At 41.0% G+C, this 27,049-nt stretch overlaps 1 protein-coding gene across 3 annotated transcripts in view; it reads right to left on the bottom strand.

Moving 5' to 3' along the window:
* Positions 1–24,690, bottom strand: part of FBXW7 (F-box and WD repeat domain containing 7) — a 177,355-nt gene extending 152,665 nt beyond the window's left edge. For 2 of the 3 annotated variants that reach the window (XM_070415316.1, XM_070415315.1), the window contains exon 1: positions 24,421–24,506. The gene's annotated coding sequence lies outside the window, so the exon portion shown is untranslated. Of the gene's footprint in view, positions 1–24,420 lie in introns of all 3 variants that reach the window. The other variant, XM_070415321.1, reaches the window with a different exon arrangement.
* Between the last annotated feature and the right edge of the window lie 2,359 nt (positions 24,691–27,049).

A 27,049-nucleotide genomic window follows, 5' to 3' on the forward strand; every position in this document is an offset into this window, starting at 1 on the left:
ATTGTTTTGGTGAGTCTACATTTCATTGTAACCACTGCACTGCACACTAAACTGTACATGTAGAAACATAGTGACTCATTTCTAGTATTACACAGAAATAAAACTGATCTAGTCAGTATCAATTAACTATTCGGCTGAAATTTTTTTTTCTACACACTAATGTAATAGCAGTGCAATATATTTACTTAATTTTTTTTGGCAAATAAGTTGCAGTGATGCCTATGTAAATTAAAATTGGTAACTAAATAGAGATACTTTCTCACTTTAATTTTAGTTGCTCTTTAAATTTTAATATTTTGAATATAATTAAGTTACTTTCTTTAACTCTAAAAACAAATGGACAAAGGAAGTAGTAGACAAATTTTTAAAATTAAAATGATGTTTCTTACGTAAAAAGTTGTTTCATTATAAAGGATAGAATTGTGCAAACTGGCTATAAAAATGACATAAAACAGTTGATAAAATTTAGAGTTGCTTTTCAACTTATACAATGTCCTTTGGAATTTGATGTTAATGATACTGAGTTGACACAAGAGTTAGTGAATTTGCTTAATTTGAGTAGCGTAGTTTTGAAATTAACAAACTTTTTACTTCAGAGTCTAATACATTCTACTAAAAAAGCATGAATTAGTTTTATCCATTTGGGTGCAAATATTGAAAGAAAGTTATTTTTGGTACTTAATTCGAATATTAAAAGTCATAAGAATGTTGGAAACAACTTAGGTATGTGAATCTATATTTCCAACCATAAACTATGAAATCTAAATGAAGATCAAGTATTTCTGGGGAAAATTTAGTGACCAAATTGAGATGTAAAATACCAGGTTTCCAAGAATTAGTACCCCCCAAAAAAGTAAAATATCTCAATATTTTTATATTGATTATCAGTTAGAATGATATGTTTTGGATATATCAGGTTAAGTAAAATATATTCAAATTAATTTAACCATGTTTTGCTATTTTAATGAGGCTACTGGAAATTTTTTAATTAATACAGTATGTGGCTCAAATTACATTTCTGTCAGACAGTGCTATTCTGGACAAGATTAAGGATGAATATAATTAAGTTTATCCTTATGAGCAGAGCACATTCTTTAGAACATTGTTATCAACTACTAAAATATCACCTTGAAAGTTCACATTATGATTGCCCATCACATTACATGCACAACACACAGGGAATGAGTCTCAGCAGCAGAATATAAATTTGCCCAAGGAAGATTCAATGATATACTATGTTTTGCAGCATTTGTGTTACAATAGCTTAGTCTTTAAAAAAAACAAAAAAAAAACTAAAACAGGATGAAACCATTCTCTAGAAAACTACTTGTAGAATATTATCAGCAGGAAATTATCTATATATATAAAAGCCCAGCGACCGGAATGGCAGAATGACCGGTGGCTATGACGCGCACTGTGGCAGCCAACCAGCTGACCCAGGCTCTGATTGCTAACCCCCCCCAAGCCAGCCTGGCCCCCAATTGGCCTGCAACACCCCGATCGGGGGCAGGGCGGCTGGCCAACCGCCTGCAGCCCCTCCCCCCCCGACACACAGGCCCGGCCCAATAGGCCCCCAGCGGGGCGGGCTGGCCGGACCCCACCCATGCATGAATTCGTGCACCGGGCCTCTAGTATAAAGATAAGGAGAGTGATAAAATTGGGTGCTTATTAAGAGTAAAGATGCAAACCATATGAAAATAAAAGAAATAGTGATACTATAATAGCCAAACATTCCCATTTTTTTGTAACAGGAATAGGCATCTCATTTCCTATACTTAATTCCTAAGGACATCATAATGTTGGACTCACACAAAAACGAGAATGGCAAAGCAAAACTATAGCACTTTTTTTTAAGTTAGTGAACTGCAATTTTTCAGAAAACAGAAACAAGTCTTATGCATCCTCATGCTTTCCACAGAAGCCAAGAGAGTATCCATCACGTGATACTAAATTTATTTCTTTAGAATTTACTAAGTGCAGTATGTTTAATGCTTAATGTGACTTACAATTTTGGTTTTATTAAGAACAAAGAGTAAAAATAGCACTTAAAGTGCCTAAAGAGTTTTTCTAAGTAAATAAACACATGAGAAATATATATTCTAAACACCATGATACATAAGGATAGACATATACACCAGTGGAACAATACTGACAGTCCAGACATTACACCATACATCTACAGCCAATTAGGCGCCAAGTCCAATGAACAAAATATCGTTTTCAACAAAGTGCTGGGACAACTGCATTTTCACATACAAAGGAAGGAATAAACACCATATACAAAAGTAAACTCAAACTAGACCAGTGAACTAAATACAAGCTAAAATCACAAGCTTCTTCCAGAGAAACACAGGGGTAAATCTTCATGATCTTGGATTGCCATGACCATGGCAATGGATTCTTACAGATGATACCAAAGTATGAGCAGTCAAAGAAAAAATAGGTAAATTGGACTTTATCAAAATTAAAAACATTTGTACATAAAGAGACATAACCAAGAAATTAAGACAACCTACCAAATGGATGAAAATATTTATAAACCATATATCTGATAAGGGATGAATATTCAGAATATAGAAAGAATTCCTACCATATAAGGACAAAAAGACAAACCCAATTTAAAAATAGGCAAAGGACTGGATAGACATTTCTCCAAAGAAAATATATAAATGGTCAATAAGCACATACAAAAAATGCCTAACATCATTACTTATTAGAAAAACATAAAGCTTCCTAAAGTACTAATGCAGAAAAAAAGTCTGGAAATCTATTTTCTCTCCAAAAAGAAGTTGGCATGAGTCTTCTTCCCTTTTGCTCATCAAGTGCAATCTACATATAAAAAACCCTAATATGAAAATAGACCAAATGGCGGAACAACCAAACAACCGGTCACTATGACGTGCGCTGACCACCAGGGGGCGTGCATAGAACATGGCAGGCAGGCATTGGGCGTGGCGGGATGGTGGAGCAGGTGAGCAGGGGCACCAGATCAAGGTAGGGCGCCGGTCACTGTCATCGGGGCGAGCCTCTGGTGGTTACTGAAAATTCTTTGCTCCCGTGCACCGCAGTCCCGCCCGGCACTCGCACCTGCTGCCAGCGCCAGCCCCGCTTGTACTCGCTGCCAGCGCCGGAGCCACTGCTCACACCTGCTGCCAGCGCCCAGTGCTGGTCCTGATAGCTTGGCGCCGTCAGTGGGTGCAAGCGGCGGCTGCCAGCCCCTATTGCCCCTGATGGCTTCTCCATCTCCCCCTGCTCTTGAGGGGCGATCGGGGCGGGCAGCTGCCACTCACACCCGCTGATGGTGCTGGCCCTGCTCGCACCCGCTGCTGGCGCTGGCCCCAATTGCTCCATGCTGTCAGTGGGTGGGAGCAGCAGCAGTGGGAGCAGGGTTGCTGGCAGAGAGGGAACTGAGGGCCACGGTGGGAGGGGCCAGGTGGGGGCACAGAAGATGGCTCAAGACCCGCCCCTGTGTCCACTGCAGCCTTGTGGCCCACAGTTCCTTTCAAGATGCATGAATTTGTGTACTGGGCCCCTAGTATGAATATAACTGAAAGGACGGGAGCTTATTTAAAATCAAAAACATCTGGATTAGCATCCTGACCCCTGCCCTGGTGGCATGATCATGGGCAATTACTCAAATTTTCTGGTCCTCTACTTTTTTATCTATAAACAAAGTCCAAAATATCCATAGCTTCCTTTTTCCTGTTTATATTTTCTTATTTCTTTTTTATGTTTACCAGTATAGGTAATCAAATTTCAAGTAGATACAGCTTTTGATCCAGTAATTTCACTTTGGAGAAAGTATCCTGCAGAAAATAAGTAAGAAAGTTCTCAATGTACCATTATCATGAAAATATCAAGATATATTGTGAAATTTAAAAAAAATCTGTATACTATGTTCTCTTTTTTATAAAATGGAAGAGAATACCACTAAACATTTCTGTGAGGGTGTGCATGCGTGTGTGTGTGTGTGTGTGTGTGTGTGTGTGTGTGTATGCATGCACACATAAAAACATTCTGGAAATATTTTTAAGTACTCTATATGTTAAAATATTTCACCTTTATTATTTCAGACATGTTAAAAGGAGAAAAGGACTGACTCTATCTGGATAAGAGGAAAAATAAAACTGACGCCCCAGAATAAACAAACTGCTAATAGTGTTAACCAGAAAATGAATGATATGAATGAGTTACATGTATCAAATGCTGATTCAAATGAGGTGTTTTTTCATATTATATGAAAATGAATAGATCTATGTTTGACACAATGAATAAATCCAGAAAAAAAACCCTCTTTGTTCTACTTAGTGTTTCTCGGTACTCTGTTCTAATACTTGCCTTTCTAAGTCTCCCGAATATGTACATATACATATACAATATTTATACACATTCATTCATTCATTCCTTGGTTTGTCAATGTAGATCTTCATTCTTAAAATTTTAGATCATTTTAAAATGAATTGAATTGACAAACATATCTATATTATCTACATAATCTATCATTCATATGTAGCACTTATTTTAGAAATACTAAGAAACACCAAAATGGAAAAGAAGAGTGAAAAGAAAAGTGGCTTGAGGTCACACTTTGTAAAACTTTTAATGCAAACTAAATATTTTCTATTATGCTGTATGAGCAATAAATAGCCACTGAACATTTGAACAAGAATGTGAAGAAACAATGTTCTTGGAGAATAAATGTGATCTCAAAAGCTGGGGGATTATTCATACTAGCCAAAAATTGGAAGCAACCCAAATGTCCATCAAGTGATGAATAGATAAACAAAATGTGGTATCTTCTTACAATGGAATACTATTCAGCCATAAAAAAGAATGCAGTACTGGTACATGGCATAACACAGAAGAACCTTGAAAACACTATGCTGAGTGAAATAAGCTAAACACAAAAGGCCATATATTGCATGATTCTATCTACATAAAATGTCCAAAATAGGCAAATCTATAAAAACAGAATAGATTGGTGCTGGCCTGAGAACTGCGGGGAGGAGAAATGGGGACTGCTAATGGAAATAGGGTTTCTTTTCAAGGCGATGAAAATGCTAAAGAATTAGGTAGCAGTGATGCTTGCAAAATTTTGTCAATATACTAAAACCCACTAAATTGTATACTTCAAAGGGGTAAATTTTCTGGTATGTAAAGTTATATCTCAATAACAAAGAAAGCTGAGGGAATGTGTAAAAGACTGCAGTCAGGAAAAATAGAGAGCAACTATAATGGTTTAGCAATGAGTACATAAAAGCCATCAGAGCTTCTATTGTTAATCCCAATCCAGGGAGCACCATTTGGGTATTGTGCTCCAGAGAGCACCCCTCACAGATAATCTGTAGACTGGATATAGCCTGGGAAATAGAAATAATTAAATTTAAGCAAAGGAGCAAAAGGTCTGTCAATAAAAGTTAATGTGACTGAATATAAAGAGGAAGGAATAAAGAACAAAAAAAAGAAACCTATTTTCTCTTTGATTGAAAATGAAACATTCACAAAGAGGAAATTCAACAAAAGTTAACATTTGTTATCTTGAGATTGAGGAAATAAGGTCAATTTGTAGTCTCTTATCGAGAGTTTTCCAAATTTTCAACAATGACATTACTTATAATGAGGGAAATGTATAAAAATGTATTTAACTTTATAAACAAAAAACTTTGTATAACAACCATAAAAATCATTCTGAAACACCAACACCCTAACCCAGTGGTTGGCAAACCACAGCTCGCGAGCCACATGTGGCTCTTTGGCCCCTTGAGTGTGGCTCTTCCACAAAATACCACGTGTGGGCGCGCACGTACAGTGCGATTGAAACTTCATGCATGGCCCATGCGCAGAAGTCAGTTTTTGGCCTGGGCGAGTCTATTTTGAAGAAGTGGCGTTAGAAGTGGGGGGTGTCGGTGGGACGACAGGAGATGGGGCACAGGCGAGCCACGGGATACGCAGCGCGGGGGAGGTACATTGTTTTGAGGTACATTCGCTGAGGTCGACCCCTTCCAACTCTCCCATCCACACTCGTCTATCTGAAACAAGTATACAAGACGAGTGTGGATGGGAGAGTTGGAAGGGGTCAACCTCAGCGAACGTACCTCAATCAGATTGAGGACGTTTTTTAGCAAAGGCCAGCTTAAGAGTACCCTAATTAAGTTAATAACAATGTACCTACCTATACAGTTTAAGTTTAAAAAATTTGGCTCTCAAAAGAAATTTCAATCGTTGTACTGTTGATATTTGGCTCTGTTGACTAATGAGTTTGCCGACCACTGCCCTAACCTATTAGAGAGTCAAACATTATTCAAGCCAATTTCCTGAAGAGTTCATATATTACTCTCCAATTTTTAAAAAACTTCATAATCTACATCTGCACTGTCCAATGTGGCAGCCACTAGCTAGTGAACACTTGAAATACGGCTAAATCCACATTGAGATGTATTATTAAGTATAAAGTATGAATCAGATATCAAAGTTAGTGCTAAAATCAGAATCTAAAATCTTTAATAAGTTTTCATAGCTTTCATATTGATTTCCTGCTGAAATTATAATTTGGATACGTATTGTTTAAAAAATATACTATTAAAATTGTCACCTGTTTCTTTTTCGTTTTTTCAATGCAGCAACAAAATCCCTTAAATTTCGTTACCTGGCTCGCATTACACTTCTGGACAATGCCATGCTAGATGGCAGCTAAATGAGCTTTTGAGAGCTTCACTTGAGTCCTCCCATGGTCCCTTTTCCTCATGCTCCAGGAAGACTCTTCCCAGAGTGTTTTCTGCACTAGAAAACACTGCACACACCAAGCAACATGAAACAAGCAATAAACATAGAAAATGACTAGAAGGGAAATCTTTTATGTTTCCTAAAATTCAAATTGTACTATGAATCTTATTAAGAAAACCTGAGATGATTACAATTTGAGATTGTCTTGGGGGTTATGACTGTCTTATAACAGGTGAAAAGCCTCAGATAGTAACAATGTGAAATTTTTTAGGAGCTTGGAATTGTAGTTGAAAATTATTTCTGTTTATGGCTCTACAAAGACAGTAAGTAGAAAAGTGGATGAGGAAACTAGCAAGAACATACAAGGGTTAGGAGAGCCAACTTTGAATCTTCTGGAAAAAAATGTATAGACAAAGTAGAGACCAACAACATCCCAGAATTGTGCTTAGAAAGCTTCACGAAGAATCATTTACCACCCACTGAAGGAATAAATCTAAGACTGAAGAAAGAAAGGAATGTTTTCTAGGGATGGTTAAAATCCCTAATTGACCACCTTTAAATCAGGAAGATTATTGTAGGCCTGACCTACAGAGGTCAGTTCTTAAAGAAGGCAGAGGTTCCAAGGGAGATTCTCCTACTCTCCTGGAAGAAACAACAACCATGTTGGTGTGCCCACAGAGAGGATAAAATGGTAAGAACCCAACAGTGGAGCCTTTAGGAGAGTGGTCCCTGACTGGCAGCCAGCAAGAAAATCAAGGACACACCATTCCCACAAACATAGGAACTGAAGTCTGCAAACCATCAGTGAGCCTGAAGAAGACCCTGAGCTTCATTCAGATGAGATGGCTGACACCTTGATATTTCAGCCTGGTAAAACCAGAGGACAGGACCCAAAAACTGTGTGATAAGCTGCTAAAATTGTGGCAACTTGTAATGCAGCAAGAGAAAACTAATACAGATGACTTCTTAGGTTTGAGGAAACATGGTTTACATTATTTCTCTAAAAGGCTACTAATCTTTTATCATCAAAACAATTTCTAATACTTCAAGCTACTATGAGTGATATGATTCAATTTCACAAGTCAGCAGGATTAAGGTAATACTACTCTCAAAACTTTAAAGGTAAAAACAACAAAAACTTTATACCATCTAAGAATTTATTTCCTCCAACTGGACATGCAAACAATACTTTAATCTTAGTATATTTGTTTCTGCTTTTCAAAATCAATGACATATTTAGAGATCTAGCATGTCATATAATTTTAGGCAAACATCTATTTTCTAAGAACCTCAGGGAACTCAGCTTTTAAAAGGGGGGGAATAATAGAAATCTCAATAAAATATGGAGTCTAATTAAGAGAAAAAAATACATACATACATACACAAATGGATAATGTGTGCTCTGCCCACCTTACAACATATAATAAATGTCATTAAAATAGCAGCACTCTTACAGATCTTATTGTGTGCCAGGCACTGTCCTACAAATAACAAAAAAGTATTAATTTACAGATGAAAAATATAGTATAGAATAGTGATTAAGGCCCCGTGTTCTAGAAACAGACTGCCTGATAAAGTCCCAGTTCCACTAGTAACTAAAAGTGAGATCTTGAGCACATTTAACTTCTCTTTGCCACATTTTCAACCCTAAAATAGGAACATTAAAAATACTTACGTCAGAAGGCTAACATGAAGACTGAGTGAGTTAATACCTATAGAGGACACAGATGAGTGCTGGCACCTATTAAGCACTCAAATTAAGCACTAACATTCACTTCTAGGAAAAGCAACCTGTGGTAGATAATGTAAAAGAAGACTAACAAGCCTAAAACCTAGAATCCTAAACTCTTGAGATGATTATCTAATTCCATGCACCAACCCCCAATTTCTAAATTCTTATTTACAAGAATTCAATTCATCTTAGACCTTTTAAATCTTCAATAGAATACCATTCAGCACACTGCTCTTAGTGTTTACATAAAACTTCTGATAAAATTTTACAAAAGCAAAAAATTAAAATTCAGGAAATGGAAAAGTTCAAATGTATATAACTGGGTACAAATACAGTATTTAAAATGCGACCAAGAGTAAAAAGAAAATCTTTTAGGAAACATGGTTAAAGGCCAATATCCAGGTTAAGCTCTTTTTAAGGTACCAAAATAACACTATAAAAACTATTTTAATCTTATAATGAACAAATAAAAATCATACTGCCCAGATGTCAAAACTATATTCCCACTATATTTATTAAATGTAAAACATCTATAAATAAACTACCTGAATAAGAAATAGACCTGTATAAAGTATGGAAAAGAAGAAAAAGTATTTTTTTAAGTGACAAACACAATCTCAGCAAACAAAGCTAGTTTAAGAAATCACAAAAAGGAAATACTCCACAAATAACCCATTGACTTAAATAATTTATAGCTTAGAGACTAACAAATTTTCTGCTATATCTTCCAAGCAAGCCAAATCATAGGTTTTAAAATCCTAAATAATATATTTCAGAGGTTCATCCCCTAACAAGAACCTCTTTCAAAAAATTTAACTACAAAACACATTTTACACATAGAAAAAGAATTATAAATACCATTTTGCTCCACAATCTTTTAGACAGATTCTGCCTAGACAAATTTCTTCTACTGCTAAAAACGTATCTGGGACACCTATCCTGATGGTGATACCAAGAGCAAGACTAAATTTAATAAAAAATGCAGGTTTAGTGCAAGTCAATTAAAATTACAAACTTAAATTTCACAATTACTTTGTATAAGGACATAACCTGGGAATTGCTTCTCTGTGAATCTGTTCATCTTTTTCCTTCTAACATCTGTATAAAAAGAAATGCTATCATTTCCCCCTCCTATCTTATCTAATAAAAGAGTAATATGCAAATTGACCATCACTCCAACACAAAGATGGCCGCCCCCATGTGGACACAAGATGGCCGGCAGGGGAGGGCAGATGGGAGGGACCAGGCCTGAAAAGGAGGGCAGTTGCGGGGGACCCAGGCTTGCAGGGGAGGGCAGTTGGGGGCAACCAGGCCAGCAGAGGAGGGCAGTTGTGTGGGGGGAACCAGCCCTGCAGGGGAGGGCAGTTGGAGGGGAACCAGCCCCGCAGGGGAGGGCAGTTGGGGGGGACCCAGCCCTGCAGGGGAGGGCAGTTGGGGGCAACCAGGCCAGCAGGGGAGGACAGTTAGGGGTGACCAGCCTGCAGGGGAGGACAGTTGGGGGTGACTAGACCAGCAGGAGAAGGCAGTTGGGGATGACCAGGCCGGCAGGGGAGGGCAGTTATGAGCAATCGGGCTGGCAGGGGAGCAGTTAGGCATCAGGGAGATCAGGCTGGCAGGGGAGTGGTTAGGGGCAATCAGGCCAGCAGGCAGGCAAGCAGCTGGGAGCCAGCAGTCCTGGATTGTGAGAGGGATGTCCGACTGCCCGTTTAGGCCTGAATCCGGTGGGATCGGGCCTAAACCGGCAGTCGGACATCCCTTGAGGGGTCCCAGATTGGAGAGGGTGCAGGCTGGGGTGAGGGACACCCCCCCCCCCCCGCATGAATTTCATGCACCAGGCCTCTAGTCCTATATAATAAAAGGCTAATATGCAAATTGACTGAACAGCGGAATGACCGGTCACTATGATGCGCACTAATCATCAGGGGGCAGATGCTCAATGCAGGAGCTGCCCCCTAGTGGTCAGTGTGCTCCCACAGGGGGAGCACCACTCAGCCAGAAGCTGGGCTCACAGCTGGCAAGCACAGCAGCAGTGGTGGGAGCCTCTCCCACCTCCACAACAGCACTCTCAGCAGCGCTAAGAATCCCACTCCCCGGGGAGTGGGCATAAGCCAGCAGATGGACATCCCCCAAAGGGTCCTGGACTGAGAGAGGGCACAGGCCGGGCTGAGGCACGTCCCCCCCCCCCCCCCCCCCCCCCCACTGCATGAATTTCATGCACCAGGCTTCTAGTCTCAGTATAACCAATGATTTCCCATTTTCAATACAAAACTCCTTCACTGAAACTTAAGAGAAAGTATGCATGGTGATTAAAAGCATAGATCACAGAGTCAGATAGATCTGGATTTTAATCCCAGTTCTGTGAGTTCAAATTCCTATCTATATTATGTTCTTGGAAAATTCTCTGAATCTGATTATTCTGCCATAAAACAGGCATTAGTAACTGTTTCATAGGGACTGCTGTGAAGAATAAAATGATGCATATAAAAAAACCTTAGCACAGTGTCTCACATAAAGTAAACGCTCCATAATGGTAATGTTAATTAAAACAATAAATATCAAATTATTAATTTATCAAATTACCAAATCAATATTCTTATCCTGTAGATTCACACCCATCTCCCTTCTAGATAATCTATATATATAAAAGGCTAATATGCAAAGTGTTCCCTTGGGAGTTTGAATGGGAGACCAGGAGTTCAATTGCTTGCTATGACATGTGCTGACCACCAGGGGGCGGTGCAGAATGTAGGAAGGCCCTGGCCAGCAGCTGGCAGCTGGGGAAGGAAGGCCCCCGCTGGCAGCCAGAAGGCCCCGATCAGCCCTGATCACCAGCTAGACCTAAGGACCCTACCTAAGGTTCGTGCACAGGACCTCTAGTTCTTTATAAATAACTGGGGGAACCCTGGCCAGTGTGGCTCAGTTGGTGGAGCATCTTTCTGTACAGCCAAAAGTTATGGATTTGATTCCTGGTCTGGGCACATACCTTAGGTTGCAGGTTCAATCTCCAGTTGGGGCATGTAAGGGAAGCAGATGATTTTCTGTGTGTGTGTGTGTGTGTGTGTGTGTGTGTGTCAAATCAATGCATGTCCTCAGGTAAGGATTCTTTTTAAAATTAAAAAAAAAATAATAACTGGGGCAGGTAAAAATCAATCATCATCAAAAGAAAAAGAGACTTTTCCTAGTAGGCACCTTCCTGGCCTCCAATTGCCCCCTCTCTCTCCTATGCTTCAATAGCATCAGTCATTATCCATACTTGAGAGTAAATATATACTCACTTTATTTGGACCCAAATGTATACAATTTTACTTACTGATAACTCATCCAAGATGTAAGACTAATACTAAACATTCATCTTTCAACAAGCCCAATACTACAATGGGCCCATAGGTGAAAAAGAAATCAACCAGAAGCATTTTCATAAAAAGTACTTGTTGGATCAAAAGTCTCATTACTGAATCAAGAAAAAGGTTTACCTAATGCATCAGGTGTACCAAATATCTAGACTGTTTTACTTCTAGGATATGCTTTCTAGGAATGCAGAAGAAAAAAGTTTACATGGATTCTCTTTCAACTATTGGGGCTGGCTTCTAATTCATTCAATAAATAATTGTTGAACACCAATGGACAGAGAGTACACACACTAAGCACTTGGAAACAAAGGTGACAAGATAATATCCTCCTTACCCTGGCTGGGTAGCTCAGTTGGTTAGAGTGTTGCCCCAATACTCCCAAGGCTATGGGTTCCACTTCTTGTTAGAGCTCATACCAATCAATGTATAAATAAGTGGAACAATAAATCGACGTTTCTCTCTCTCCCCCTCTCTCTCTTTAAAAATCAATTTTTAAAAAAAGATAATATCCTCCTCTTATAAAGCCTTTTAAAAAACCTTCCCAGTTTTTTTTTCTCTTCCTTTAATTTTTTAACATACTATATGCCTACTATGTAGCAGGAAATGTTAGGCACTTGGAGGGTGGAGATATTAACTGAAAAGATAAATAAGACATAACCCATGTCTTTGAAGAACCAACAGATCAGTAGAAGAGAAAAATACAAATAATTATATTAAGTGCTATAAAAGCCACATAGATACTACAGGTAACCAAAAGAAAATACAACTAACTCCACTTATATAAATCAGGACAGTCTTCCCAGAGGCGGTGGTATTTAAGTAGGGTCTTTAAAAATAAATACTTCAAAAATGAAAGAAAAAAAAATACTCCAGGCAGAGGAAATAACAAGATACAGAGACAAATTATACATGAATGTGTATATATGAATACACACAAATATACATTAAAATATTCACATGCTGTATATAAGTGGATATACAATGTTTAGATACAAGTGAAGGCATCTGAACTATACAATACAGAAAATAATGTGATTATGAAGACCTGGGGGAGGGGAAGTAAGGGGGAGTCAATGGGGGGTGGGGGGTGGGAAGGACATCTGTAATACTTTCAATAATAAAGATAAATTTTTAAAAAAGAAAATAATGTGATTGACTATTTTCCCAGTTCTCCCAAAGATAATATACAACTAATAGCATTTAATTTTCTCCTGTCAATAAAGGGATAGTGCAGGGAGGTTTGAATGGTAGACAGAATCCTGGACTAGAAAGGCTCTCCCTTAAGTGTCAATTCAGATAGGAATACTAGTGCAACGAAATCCATTTAGAAGCTCCTAAAATGGACAGGAACTGGGAAGAGTTCCATTTTAAACAGAGAGAAAAAGAGGGGTGGGGGGAAAAGGCCTAAGTTAAACAGCATTCAACTCAGTGAGTGATAAAATATAAAGGGCATGAGGGAAATAAGACGCGATCTAAGCTTTCTCTCAATAGGTCATTCCATCAACCTTGATACTTATTTTTTTCCATTAGGGTATATTTGACTTTACGAATATTTACCCTATGGCACTCATATCTCTTGAGCCCCCTACCCTTGATATACTTTTACATGAACAGTTTGCCACTGTAAAAAAAAAAAAAAAAAAAAAAAAAAAATCCAGGAAAATCCACCTGGAAACCTTTCCTAGTTTCTAAGTAAATATAAGCACTCTTAAATTACGTTTGGAGTAACTGATATAACTTTTTATAAAAATCATGAAAGCAATTAATCTCCCTTTATGTGTCCTTTAAAATTAATATTAACTGAGGCCTATTCCATGTCTATTACTTATTTTTATCAATAATACAGAATTTAACTGGCAAAGTTCTTACACAACGAAAATATTCAAATAAGCAACTGAGAGCAGAGTTTCCCAACCCTGATACTATTGACATTTGGAACCAGATAATCCTTTGTTGCGGGGTGCTGTCCTGTACATCACTTTGACCTGGCCTCTACCCCTAGATACTAGTAGCAATCCCCCACAAACACACCTCCTCCAAGTTGTGATCCTCAAAAACATCTCCCTCTGGATATTGCCAAATGTTCCCTGGGGCCATTAAGTGACAGTCACTGTTCTATGCTTATTTATTATTTCAGTTAACCTAACAACAAAGTATCCATAGGTAGCTGTTCTCCCCATCTTACAAACTAAGAAAGTGAGGCCAAAAGAGACAAACTTTGCCAAAAGTCACACAACCAATAAGTGCGGCAGTCTGTATTTGAACCCACACAATGGTGGCTTGAGTCCCTGCTCTAATCACTATTATGCCATCTCTTCTTATTAATGCCTCAGCCTTTACCATCTGATAATTGGAAAGTAGCATTTTGAATCTTAACTGGAAAATAAAAACTAAAATTATTCACACAAATGGAAGTTAAAAGGCTCCCAAACTCAATTCAGAATAAATTAACAAGTATTTTTTAAGTACTGACTGTAAGCCCAGTACCAACTTTAAGAACCAGAGTGGTTCAAAGAAAAGGAAACTACCATTTATTAAGGATTTGGCTCAGGACCTTTTTCACACATCATCTCTCTGAAATCTTACAACATCCCTGTGAGGAAGGTATTATCTTTTTTTTCAAGTGAGAAAGATAAGGCTTAGAATAGAAAAGTGGTCCCTGACCTAAAAGGGCTTACAATTTCATTGAAGAGACCAAAATAAATTAATAAAGATTTAAAAAACAACAACAGAACAAGCAAGTTAAGTACTTCATTTAATAACACACAGGACATGCAAAATAGAAAACAGGTGATGGGAAAGTATACAGTTAGTCAGGGAATATTTCTTAAAAGAGGTTTCTAGTATCCCCTCTCTTAAGAAATGCCATGGATGAGCAAAAGGTGATAAGCTGGGGAGAAGCTACACTCTGTAAACTATGTAAAATAGAGGTCTGGGGGCTGAAAGGAAAGTTTTGTGATTTAAGTAGTAAGTCAAGGAAATGATGAGGAGTATAAGGCTGCCTTAAAATTAAGGTCAAGCTGTAGATGGAGCAAAGAAACTGGTTCTATGATTTTAGGGTGTGGGTGCTGCTGAATAAAGGCAATAGTATTCTAGTGATATATTCAGAAGCAAAGACCACAAATGCCCTAAGCATTTTAAAAAGCCAGCAACCTAATGGAAATAACAATAATTTAATATTGTAAAGCTAACACTTATTGAGCACTAATTCTCAGCTAGCCTCTGTGATGCATTATCTCACTCTATCCTCTTAACTACCCTATGAGAAAGGTAGGTACTAACTATTCTTATCATCCCAGTTTTACAGGAAACACACATAGAATAAACAACTTGACCAACCTCGCAAAGCAGCACAGCTGGAACCTGGGTCTATCAACCCCAAAGCTTTCCTCTCAACAACTATCTCACATATATCGAATTACAAACATCTCTCTTAGGCAAAGCTTGAGAAATATGACCAATAAGGAGACAAGAAACTCCAATGTAGTTAAAAACCCTTTGTGGGTCCCTTCTCCTAGCAGGTACTATGGAAATTTTCCCACACACTGACTGTCCAATACAGATTAAAATTGGTTTAAAGAATCCAGATGTTGAAAAGCTAGGAACTAAAGCCAATCATTTAATCAACATTTCAAAGGGTGGTAGATAACAAGTGGTAACACCCCACATCCACAACCCAAAGCAATAACAGGGTGTGACCTCTGACTAAGTAAGACTGACCTCAAAACTTCCTGAACCACTCTCCCTTGTATTTGCCTCTTCCCTCCCTCCTTTGCTGTGTGTCTCTCCCCTCCTCTGTCCACCTATCTCTCCTACTAAATGGCCTGTACAAAAAATCAGAAATGTTGTGTTTCCTGCTCTAAATTTCTAATCTATTAAGTTAAAATTTGAATATTTTTCTAATGAAAAAATTCTACTTGTGTAATACTCAATAGAAAAATGGTTCCCCATTCATTATAGCAGCATTCCAAAGTTTCTATTACCAAATTCACAGTAGTCAATTTAGAACCACCAATCATGCAAAAGAAAACTAATGACCCACATACTTATCGAACCTTCTGGTATTATTGCCTACATAACAAATAAGCAGGAAGAAATTGAACTCACTAGAGAAACTATGCTCTTCTCCCATCTATCCAGTAAACTATTCGTTATAAAATGCTTTTTTAAAAATCTCTAAAATGGAAAGAAGCATAACTCCAATCACTGCCAACAAAGAAAAATACTTAAAATACTGATTTTTTTAAAACTAGAATATTTATTAAATTAACCACTTAACCAGAGACCCACTAATATTTAAACCAATCTAATTTCTGTATTTACACCAAAATCTAAAGCAAACTTGCCTTAAAAGAAGAAGTTAGAGAATGAGGACAAGAGCTGGCAAGAAAATCAGTGCTAAGAAATATATCTCAATCTTGCCTTTCTGCCTTTGGATTGTTTTCATACACATATCTTAAATATACAGTTCTATTAAATAAACAGACTGAAGGCATAGCCAAATGGTTCTCAAAATAGAAATACTTTCCAAATACAAAAACGACCCAGAAGCATTTATTTCTTTCATTGACCAATAGGACACTGTTTACACCAACCTTGAAGAAATGTTATTTCTGAAACTAATCTTGTATTTAATAAATACTACGGATGAAAGGGGAATATCAAACAATAACACTGCTAACACTATCTCTCTAATCATTTTAGGAAAGGGGGAAAACTAAAATTTAATTAAAATAGAATCACCTAAATAAAATTCCTTCTATCTTAATTTGAAATGAGATGTAATAATACAGATAAAACCTATTAAACTTATCCATAATTTCTTTAAAGCTTTTTATTCCCAACAGTTAAGGAGATGGACAGTTAAGAGACTTGATAACTGACATTTCTAAATTGACAATTTAAACAATAGCCACTTTCAGAGAAAATCAACAAATTATTTTTAAAAGTCCTGTCTTATCTAAACACTATCGAGGTCTTTGGAAATGAATTCTAATTCCTGTTGTGTTCAAATCAGTGGTTCTGCCATTTCTCTAGTCTTTTTTTTTCTAATTAATGTTAATGAATCATACATACACTGATTCAGATGTGTTTGAACACACTGCAGAATTACTTCAGTATTATTTGTCAAATTCAAGGGCTGAATTTAAATGTTGGGCAACATAAAACCTGACTTTAGCCTTCTATGTCACACTTCAAAGATCTTTAACTTAACAAGTTAACAGTGATCAGTCACATTGCTATATGCCAGGCACTGGACTACTAATAAGAGCTTTGCATATGTTTTATATCATCTCATTTAATCCTAACAACTTTGTGAAGGACATGGTTTCCCCCCATCAACAGGTGATAAAGCTAATATTAAGATAAATAGCTTGTCCAAAGCCATGCAGCTAAGAAATGAACTGCCTAACAAATGAGTCTTCTGCCTTCATACTATGACTATATTTTATTAGGTAAATGAGAAATGAACTAGCAGCATGTTGCTGGTTCCTAGGTATGCACAATATTTTAAACCATTAGATAGTTATAAATTATTATTATTAGTGAAGCAACTTCTTTTAGATCTAGAGAATGTCATGCAAAGGCCTATTATTTATTGCCCCTTACACTGCCCTAAAAAACATACCATCCTAAAAGTCTAAGATAAAATACATTCTTCCAAAATCAAACCAGCAATTTGCCATCAGATTTGACATTTGGCATTAACATACAGATGCTCCTTGACTAATGATGGGGTTATGTCCCAATAAACCCATCATAAGTCAAAAACTCATTTACTACACCTAACCTACCAAACATTGTAGCTTAGCCTAGATCAGTGATGGCGAACCTCAATTTTTTGGTTGATTTTTCTTTGTTAAATGGCATTTAAATATATAAAATAAATATCAAAAATCTAAGTCTTTGTTTTACTATGGTTGAAAATATCAAAAAATTTCTATATGTGACACGGCACCAGAGTTAAGTTAGGGTTTTTCAAAATGCTGACACACCGAGCTCAAAAGGTTCGCCACCACTGGCCTAGACTACCTTATACATGCTCAGAGCACTTACATTAGCCTACAGTGTGGCAAAATCATCTTGCTGCTGCTGTCCAGCACCATAAGAGAATATCATACCCAACTTATTGCTAGCCCGGAAATATATCAAAATTCAAAATTCGAAAACTGACCACTATTGAATACATATCGTTTTCACAGCACCATAAAGTTGAAGAGTCTAAGACAAACCATCGTAAGTCAGAGACTGTCTGTATATTGATGGGTTCATTCAAGATGCTGTGTGATGAATAAACCAAAAGAAAACAGTATCTTGTATCCAATGGTGAGCCTCTCAGAGGAAAGGCTAAGTAACATTAAAAATATTTTGTGCTATGTTTTAATATTTCCTAAATTCCAAAGCAATCATGCAGAAAGGAGCATGTGGCACAATACACCAAGTACATGCACACAGAGGCACACTCACAACATGCTACCTCCTTCCGAAATCCACCCAGGTTTCCAGTAGCTATCTTTCAGCTGGAAAGAAAGGGCAGAAGAGACACAGCATAGCAACAGAAACAGCACAATACTTGACTGATCCACAAGCTGTCCCTTAGATGATGGGAAAAAAGAAAAAAAAAAGATAAGATACTCAAGCAATAAGGCCTCTTGTGCATTCTTGTTTATTATCTTTCCGCTTCCTGCATTGCAGCTACAACACAAATGCAGGCTCTCATACTGGCTTGTATTAACTTGCTGTTTTAGAGAAATCAAGTGTTACTCAAAATTTTGAAATACAGTGCAAAAAAGGTTTAACAGCACGAGTTTGAAAGTACCTTTAGTCATCTGTTTGCAATGACAATTCAACTACACTTAAAAATAATAATACACCACTCTTTTCCCTTGTCCACAGAAAGTGTCACAATATAGAATATTTCTATTCAGAATATTTGCAGATATGAGATGAACACCTGGCATCTCTTAAATTGCACCCATCCTTAAGCTTGAGAAAATGATAACAATTACTTGAAAAGGCAAAAATTTAATTGAAGATTTTTTTAAAGAATAAGAAAAGACTCCTCTCCTAATAAATAGAAAAGCAACTGTACAGTGACCCTCTAAAAGGTATACTAAAATTGTCAGATTACATAAACTCCTTTAAGGAAGAGGAACTGAAATACCAATTACATGTGCACATAAAGTAAAAGCAGGTTTGAAACTAAAAACTGATCACTACTGCCAGAGTAACACCCTTCTCTGCCATAAACAGGAGAATCCTGAGATGAATAAGATTTATGAAATCAGAACAAAATATACCATCATCCAATGCAAGTATCTGTTGACGTGTGAAACAAATGCTTTCATATTAGCTACAATGTAAAATTACACAGAATGACTTGTCCTTTCTAAACAACACATTTGAGACAGACTAACCTTAGAAATCAACCCATGGAACACATTTACTCTTAAGGATACAGCAAAGGTTTTTTAAGTATACTTTTACATAATTTAAATGATTTGTTAAGATATACTTCTTGGAATTAACAAAACAAAAATTGTGGGAGCCAATAATTGTACACACTGAATTGGTCACTACAAGAGATTACGACTTTAAGAGACAAGACTCTCACCTTAATGTTCTTATGATTTGATTCATTCATCTGATTCAAGCCAACCACTTCTAATTTTATATCTAAAGTAAATGCTTCATAATTTATTTTCACAACCTTTCAAAATTATATCCATAAGTCTGGATATAATGGGAAAAAACTTCAACTTTTGGCCTGGATACACAGCCAGTATATCACTATATGCCAATTGATGTATCCTATATAATAAAAGCCTAATATGCTAAGTGTCCGGTTGTCCAGTCATCCATTCAACCAATCAAAGCGTAATATGCTAATGATATGCTAACACCACTCAACTGCTCACTATGATGTGCACTGACCACCAGGGGGCAGATGCTCCGACCAGTAGGTTAGCTTGCTGCTGGGGTCTGGCCGATAGGGACTGAGCGAGACAGGCCAGACATGCCCTGGAGCCCTCCTGCCGTCCATCCCCAGCTGGCCAACCTCCCACATCCCTCCCTGGCCCCAATTGTGCACCGGTAGGGTCCCTCGGCCTGGCCTGCACCCTCTCGCAATCCAGGACCCCTCAGGGGATGTCTGAGAGCCGGTTTCAGGCTGACCCTGCAGACCCCACTGGTGCACGAATTCATGCACCAGGTCTCTAGTCTGTTGATAAGAAACACAAGTAGTCCCTACTTTTTGCTGCATCCCTTTACAGATGGCATTACCACTGCTCCTTAATCCATAGTTTTCATCACTATCTTGTACAATAGACGCTATGCTTTATGCAGAATCATATTAAGACAGCCCTTGAGGAACACATTTCATTTAGAAAACAGACCACCTAAGATAACTGTACATCAGATTCGTAATGGATGAAGCTCATACTGTATTGTTGGTGGACTTGGCAGATGCCTACGGCCCAACCCAACCTACCTCCTGTTTTTACGTATAAGGTTTTACTGGAACTCAGCCCCACTCATTCACTTACATATTGTCGTTGGCTGCTTTCATACTACAAGAGCAGAATTGAATTACTAAGACAGAGACCATGTGGTCCATAAAATCTAAAATATTAACTAACCCTTTAAACAGAAAAAATTGTCAACCCCTCCTCTACACAATGAGATAGCAGAGGAAACGTAAGACTTTTCCCAGAACCATCTCCAAAGTACATGAATTGGGCTGGCTCTTTAATCTTCCCATATCAATCCCCAAGCACAGCACATGAACTTATGACTCCCTACAACCAAAGTCCCACCTTTCCCTCTGTCTGTACTAGTAAATCATGAACAGTTGCCCTTTACGTTCATCGAAACACGGTTTTACCCGCACAAACACATGTTGTGGAAAGTAAGGGTGAAGAGAGCAGGCATCCATGTGGCATACATTCCAGTCCCTGTACCCTCATCCTAGAATCACCCTAGATTTAAACTTCTTGTCTAAATATCTCTTCCCCAGAGAGTTCTGCCATTGCAATGATCACTCTTAAGAAGAGGCCAAAGAAGCTACCAGGAAGGTGGAAAATTCAAACTCAGCAATGCAAAAGTGGGGATATATGTATTCCCTGCCTCACAAGCCTTAATCCTTATTCTAGTCAACACTAAAAGCTAGCCACACTAGCTGCAGGTTTCACAAGGAGAAAAAAAATAAAAGGACAGTCTTTCAGTTTCTCATGCCTCAAAGATGTCTGGATGTTTTTAAGTGCTAAGTTGTTTTGTGTTTCTTTTTTAATAAAAGGGTTTTCCAAAAAAGAATTTCAGCACTTCTGTGCCAGCACAGGGATATCCCCTCCATTGTGCAGGACACAAAGACACACACAACTTCAAGCAAGGGAAGCAGCCTTCTCTGCCAGCTATTTTTAGCCCCTTCGTCAAGTTAGAGGCCAAATTTAGGATAATAATGCTGGGCAAACTGTAAAAACATGCATACGGTGAAAGAAATCTGTCCTTTTAGGTATAAGTTCCTTAACAGTGAAATCCTATATATTCTTTGAACTTAACCTCAGGGGACTTATATACTCTACAAGTTTGTCATAGCTATTTCAAAAATACAGAATCATATGCTTTAAGACTAACTACTGGCCATATTTAAAGACTGCTTCTTTTCAACATCAACTCTTATCCATTTTTAAAACATTTATTTTAAGGAGAGTTCATCTATTCACTATATCTTTGTTAACTTTAACGATTTTCCTCCCCTCCACCCCAAGGAAAAATACCCATTTTTCATTCTCTATCAGCACTCTCGAGGAACCTTAATACTTTGAAAATGACTCCCAGCTCTACATTTTCAGCATATCACTCATTATTTTATTGTCTTGAGCTTGCATTAGTATCCAATGTTTGTTTACCCTGAAATTTAAGGTCAAAAAAAAAAAATACAATGCCCCATTTCTGAATTATGTCTTACAAGAAATCGCTCATTAGCACCATACTAAAATACTGGAAGGGCCTTCTTTTTCACTCCTCCATCTGTATAGCTCTTCAGTGACCATAGTGTAAAAATGTTGGTTCCCTAGAAAAAGGTATAATGCCTCTTGGCCTAAAATACAGTTTCTCCTCATCTAAAACTGTCTCAGGAACATTGTTCTCAATTGCTTCTTTGATCTGTAAACATGTATTTACACAAACACAGATTGATCCTAAGCCTATTCAACAACTTCCCTCTGTATTCCTATCAATCTAAATTTCTAATTACATTTGTCCCTCACACCCTCCAATTCCAAAAGTCTGAAACACTTTTCTTCCCAAAAAAATATCTCCACAGATTTGGTTCGGACATTCCAATTAGTCCTCCATCGTTCAACACTATCATTTCCCTAATGAAAAGTGTGCAAATACATTTATATCTATGAGGTACCAAACACAGTAACTGACATATAGTGGTAGTAGATAAATAGTGGTCCATTCTCACTTTCCTACAGTCTTGTGCAATTTGTGATTCATTGCCTTTGCCATCTATAAATAAAAGCATCTCAAAGGTAGGGATCCCAAATACTTTGTTTCTTTGATACCCAAATATGCAACAAAACATTACCATAGTCAAGCAATAAAAAGTCTTAAGGTAAGTAAACAACTTTGATGGAATACAATCTATACTTAAACTATAGTTTGTTGGTTTGTCCTCCCTTCCTCCTTATGAAAGATTATACTTTTCTTCTTCTATAAAACATGAGATATGTGAATTCCTTAAGGTCACAAAATAAGATAACAGAACCAGAGACATTTGTTTTTGATTTTACATCTAACATTATATCTCATGTCATTACCCATTTAAAATTGATAGAGCTCTAGCGGGTTTGGCTCAGTGGCTAGAGAGGACAGAAGGGATTCTGGTCAAGGTTATGTACCTCAGTTGCAGGCTCCTTCTTGGCCCAGGCCCTGGTCAGGACTGGTGCAGGAGGCAACCAATCAATGTATTCCTCTCACATCGATATTTCTCTCTGTCTTTCCCTCTCTCTTCCACTCTCCCTAAAAATCAATGGAAAAATATCCTCAGGTAAGGATTAAAAAAATAACATAATAAAAGTAAAATAGATAGAATTCAAGGTTCCTCATAAAAAATAACAAGAACAAGGCATATATTAAAAAAAAAGGTGGAAAAGTTCCAGAAGAGAGCAAAATGATCAAAGGAATTGAAGAAATTAGTCTAAGACATACAAAGGGTCAGGAAAGATAATGGTAAAGAGAAACACTCAAACTCTGTAAAACCAGAAAAAGAATAACTCCAGCCTATAATAGCATTTCTCAAAACACAAACTCTGCATGTGTCCTGGTGCATCAAAGAAACAGGTTTGGGATAAATGAATGAATTGTTACATAATTTAGGAGCTAATAAACTTGTAGAACTCATTACTTCAAAAGACAAAAAGTATAGGATGGAAACATTGTTTGAGAAAGTATCAAATTTAATCCAGATCCTGAATGGAGAAGTTACCATAGCTAACCTCAGACTTATATTCATTCCCACAAAGCTTCTCTCAGCAGTGGCTTCAGAGAGAGCAAGAACACACAGTTGTCTGCAGGGACCACACTTCTCGGTGTAGTACTCCCTATGTTCTGTTATATAAAATTCTATCCCATGCTGAAGCCCCCAGGTCTGTATAAATTACTTTCCTGCACCTTAGTTTGGAACTCTGGGAAGATACCTAACATACAAGTCCAAGATTTTATAGACTTCACCTCTAAAATAATGGAAGGGAGAAAAAATCCTCCTTCAAAATATTAAATATCAAAAGTTTCTCATCAGATAGAAAAATAAAGAAACTCAAATAAGCAAATGTCACTCTGCCAAATAAGAGTGCTGACAGGTAGGGCATATGCCACTCGCCCCCCCAACCCCCCCCCCCACCACCACCACCACCACCTCCAGAAAAGCATTTGAGTAAGGAATAAAAACTTTTAAAAACTGGTTCAAGTCCCGAATGCTCTCCCCCAATTAACTTGTGATTCATAAGAACTCACAATTTCCCGGGTAACTGAAATCTGCTACAGTGTCCTCCTGATACACAGGAATTGGACCCAGGAATTGATACACAGGAAATGAGAGGGTAAAAACTCCTGTACCGACAGGTACTGAAATGAAAAATCTCTTCAAGGAAGAGTGCAAAGGGGGGGCGGGGGAGGGATTTTACTTTCAGGGGCTCACGGGGTCAGAGATGCCCCCTTGAGAACCCAAATAAGAGTTGCCCGGAAACAGAAACTGCAGCGCCGGTCTTCACACCTGGTGCACCAGGAAAAGGTGTGCTACAGAGATGCCCTTTGTATACACGTACGCCCCGGCGCCCTCGGTTTCCTTTGGTCAATTACGGGCCAGAAGGGAGCAAGTGTCCCCTCTGGGGACAGACAGAACTCCTCCAGGAGACGCCTGGGAGCTTGCGTGTGGCACGGACAGGAGCGGAAAGGTGAACCTGACCCCTTCTCCTGCCGGTGGCATAAGGCACCCCCTTCTCACCCGTGCACTCCCAACACGCCGGGCGACCATCGGCCAAACCCCCGGAGGTCGCGCCGGCACCGGCCCGCCCCCCACCCCGCAATCCCTGTCCCGGGGCCACTCACACTTTGGAGCAGGGCCGTGCGCGGCGCCGGTGGGCGGGCGGGCTCCCTTCCTCCTCTGAACCGCGGCGCCGGCCCGCGCGTCGCGGAGAAGCGGGGCTCGTGTCGCTCAGCCCGGCGGCCCCCCGGGTCCCTTCCGCGCCGCGGGCGCGGAGGCGGCTGCGGCCCCGCTGGTCTCTTTTCCTTTCCTCTTCCTGGGTCTCTTCGGGCTGCCTCCGGCCCGTCCGCGGCCACTTCTCCCCGGACAGTCAGGTTCGGGAGGCTCCGGATGGCGTGTGTTTAGAAAGTTTTTCCTCCGGGCGGAGGGAGAGCGGCCGGCCCCCCGGGTGCCCCCGGCCCCGCCGCCCTCGGGGCTGGGGCGGGGGAGGGGGCTCTACGAACTCCCCCCGGAGTCCTGCCGCGGAGCCGGGGGGCCGGCGACTGGCGCGGGGAGGAGACCCCCGAGGGGGTGAAGGGCAGGTGGAAGGGAAGGACTGCGGCGCTGGTTCTGCTCCGCCCGCCGCCCCGGCCGCCGCTTCACATCGGGGTCCCCGCCCCCCGGCCGGGGGTGATGGCCGGACCTGGGGCCCCGGATCATGCACTCCGGGGCGGGATGCTAAGGCCCTGGGCGGGTGGCCGCGGCGGCCGCGAGGTGGGGGACCCGGCCGGCTCCGCTCGGCGCCGCCCCCGCTCCCGGCTCCTGCATGTGTCGCTGCGGCTGGGACCCCCTTCCTACACCTCGGGGGTCCCTCGCCCGCGCCCCAGGACCAGACGGAAGCTCCGATCCCTCCTCGGCGTCCTCTCACCGGGGAGCTGCTGCTGCCCGGCCCCGGCTCCGGCCCCGGCCCGAGGTAGCCTCCGTCCTGCCTCCCGGCCGCCGGGTCCGGATCGGGCTCGGGCTCCGCCGGCGTGTGCAGCCGCTGCTGCCGGCCGGGAAGGTGAGGGGGGAGCGGAGCAGTGGCCTCGGATCCCGCTGGCCCAGGTGAGGGCGGAGGTCGCGGCAGCCAGCGCACGGGGGCGGGGTCTCCGATGCTCGCAGGTCTCACGCTCGCGGCGGCAGCGGCGCCCGGAGCCCAGCTCGCTGTCTCGCTCGCTCTGTGCGGGGCTCTCGCCTCACTCCAGAGAGAGGGGCGGGAGGGGAGCGGCGCGCGCCGATGACGTCAGTCGCCTAGCAACCGCTCTCCGCCCCTCCCTTCGCTCTCCGCGAGCCGCTTCCTCCGCCGGCCCGGGTTCCCCTTCCCCGCCGCGCCGCGCCGCCCCGCCCCGGCGATGCCGGCGCGCTCGGATGACGCTCGGAAGGAAGAGGAAGTCGGGGCCGGGGAGCGGGTGGGTGCGCCTCGGGCCGCTGGGCTCGTCGCCGCCGCCGCCGCCGCCTCTGCGGCCGCGTCAGAACTGAAGGGAGGAAGGGGAGGAGCCGAGTGGAGCCCGAGCGGCCGCCCGATCTCACCCCGACCCGAGGGCGGCGGAGAGGGCTGGCTCTTTAGTGGTTTCCTTCGGGGCAGGTGGTGACTGCTCCTTGGGGAGCCCGGAGGAGGGAGGCCCGGGCCGCGCGGCCACGCTCGGGCGCGCACCCCCTGAAGGTGAGGCCTCGGGCCCCAAACAGGCCTTGGAGGAGCTGTCCCACTGCCCGATCCGCGCGCTGCACCTGTTCCAGGGAGCGAGCGCCCCACCCTTTCCGCGGTGTGCGGCGCGCCCCAGCGCCGGAGAACGCGGAGTCGGCCCGAGTAGATGTTTAGTGAATGAATGAATGAATGAATGAATGAACGAACGAAGGCGCGAACACTCGCGGAGCTCAGGGGAGTGGACGGAGTGCTGGCGCTTTGCTAACTGCTCAGCATTGTAACGATGGGAGGTGTGATGCAGCCCTTCTTCCCCCTCCCCCAAGGAAAGAAGGGTGCGGCTGGAGCACCGAGTCACCGCCCGAGTCTTTCTAGTGAAAAGGGAGTCGTCCTCCCGGATACCGTGGACGGATTTGTGCCGGTTTCCTGGAGGGGAGCATTGGACGGTGCCTCGCTCCTAGCGATCACGCGTGCTGGTGGTTTGGACGCGGGAGCCCTGGCCTCGGTTGTGAATTGGTCGGTGTACGTGACCGTCACCCAGAAACGGTGGCCTGTGTTTCCAGCCTGCGTTTCAAAGGCTATTTACTCTCTAAAGTAGATACTGTTACTGTTGTGCAGCTTTTCATGCAGATGTTATCCTGGAAAGTAAATTCAAGTAAAAAAAAAAAAAACTCATGAAGTTGAAAGTGTAGTTCTCTAGGAAAATAAATTGTTAAAGTGCAAAGACCAGAATCCTCAGGTTGAACCTGTCCTGGTGAACAGTGTGAGAATGAGATAAAAGCAGCAGCAAGGATGAAAGGAAGCAGATTCCACAGTTCTGTTGATGGGCCCTGGCAGCCCTACCTCCTCTGGAAGGGGCAGTACTGGATATTACCCGTCTTTCTGCCTCGGTGGGGGGGGGGGGGGGGGGGGGGGGGGGTTGGGTGGGAGGGGATGAGGAGCAAGTTTTTATCGGCAGGCTGGGGGAGCTTGGGGTTTCTGCCGCTACTGCTGCCACCATATGCAAATAGTAGACCAAGGTATAACTGGATAAATCCCAAGGCTCGTTGTTATTAAAATCCTGCAGAAAAAGTAATGGGACCGGGAGGGGTGTT

Source organism: Myotis yumanensis, unplaced genomic scaffold (genome assembly GCF_028538775.1).
Source record: "Myotis yumanensis isolate MYYU_CA2020_CCGP unplaced genomic scaffold, mMyoYum1.0.hap1 SCAF_5, whole genome shotgun sequence".
Lineage (NCBI taxonomy): Eukaryota > Metazoa > Chordata > Mammalia > Chiroptera > Vespertilionidae > Myotis > Myotis yumanensis.